We start from the raw sequence: 1,675 nt of genomic DNA on the forward strand, positions 1-1,675 counted from the left end.
CGGGCCGGCCCAAGAATTTGTAGTTTCTATTTCATTTTATTTTAAAAATGATTTTAAAATTTTTCAAATGACTTTTTAACACTTGTTAATATCTTTTTCCCTTTAAATTGATGTAATGAAATATGCTCACAGATGTCCAAATACTTCAAAAGTTTGCTTTCCTGGAATAAAACCTCTTGAATTATTCTTCTGATGAGGCACTGGATTCTCTTTTGAATATATATTTATAAGCTAACTTAAACTTCGGCTTATTTTTGATATTATCTTCATCAGCTTATAGTAAGGCTAACCTCACAAAATGATTTAGGGAGTTTCCAACTTTCTCTCTGCCTTAAAATAATGAAAATAATATTTAATTTCCCATCATTATTTAAAGATTTAAAAGGATTTCAGGGCTTAACTGTGAAACTCTCCAGTCCCCATACTATTTTTTATAGCAGACATTTAATCTCCAATTTTTATATGGTAATTAATCTCTTCATGTTTTATACTTCTTTGGTCAATTTTGTTAGAAAGTCATTTATGTCTCCTCAGTCTTCAATGTGTTGCTCTTGAGTTTTAGTTATAACTTATAGTATTTTAATTTTCTGTTGCATCGGTGGTTACCTCCTCTCTCGTTCCTATTTTGTACAATTTTGGTTTTTTTCTTTTTTTCTGTTTTCTCTTTTTTAACATATCCAATTTGTCTGGAAGTTCTCCTTTCTTAAAATCGGGGTCATGGCAGGATTATCTAACTGGTATTGAAACAAAGAAATTGGATTTATTTATGGAAGTTCGGGAGTTTCTATTTTATTCATTTCAATTGTTATCTTTATTGCTTCCCTTACCACCATTGTGTTTCTAATTCATCTTAGTACATTTTATATTTATCTGTGACATGCAAAATTCTCTCAGATTTAAACATGTAACTTGTACCACCCATCCACTCCCATTCACAGACACACTCATATTCTTCTTTCTTTGCTTGTTTTTACCTTTGGTTCATAGCATTTAACATCTATAACCTTCTAACAAACTACATAGTTACTTATATGTTGCTTATTGTTTATCCCCTTTTGATTCTACATCAATGAGGTCCAAAGGAGCTGGGAACTTGTGTCTGTATTGTTCACTGATGTTCCCTAATAGCCTGACACAAGGTAGGTGTTGAAGAAAATAGGTTATAATGGTCATTATCACATGACTTATTTTACCAACGCAAAGAGCAAAGCAGGAATTCGCCTGGTGTCTGGTCATTCAAGAACGTCAGCTCAACATGCACCGTGGTCAGAAGGGTGCTGGTGCAGAGTGTGTCTGCACAACACAAGTCCCCACCCTCACCAACCCCACAGTCTACTTTCAGGGCCTATGAGCAGGAAGGGAGGCAGTGAAGGATACCGTGAATCAATGACAAATGTATTGGTTTGACACATGCACTCTATTTCCTACTGATCTCAAATATGTCGCAGTATCTAGGTTCCACTGTATGGTCCCTGGCATCACGCTCCTAACAGTTCAAAAAGTCGGTTGTCAAGTCCCTGAACTGCACTGAGGAGGACTCTAGGAGACGGCGTCTCCGGGCAGGAATCGCCCATCAACGCAGCCACCTGGGCTGGTTTTGCCGACGCGCGTCTCCACACCAGGTCCCCAGCCGAGGCTGCGGCGGGGAGCGAAGTCCTGGCGCTGAGGGCCCGGC

This window comes from Galeopterus variegatus, unplaced genomic scaffold (assembly GCF_000696425.1).
Source record: "Galeopterus variegatus unplaced genomic scaffold, G_variegatus-3.0.2 Scaffold6311, whole genome shotgun sequence".
In the NCBI taxonomy this organism is placed as follows: Eukaryota; Metazoa; Chordata; class Mammalia; order Dermoptera; family Cynocephalidae; genus Galeopterus; species Galeopterus variegatus.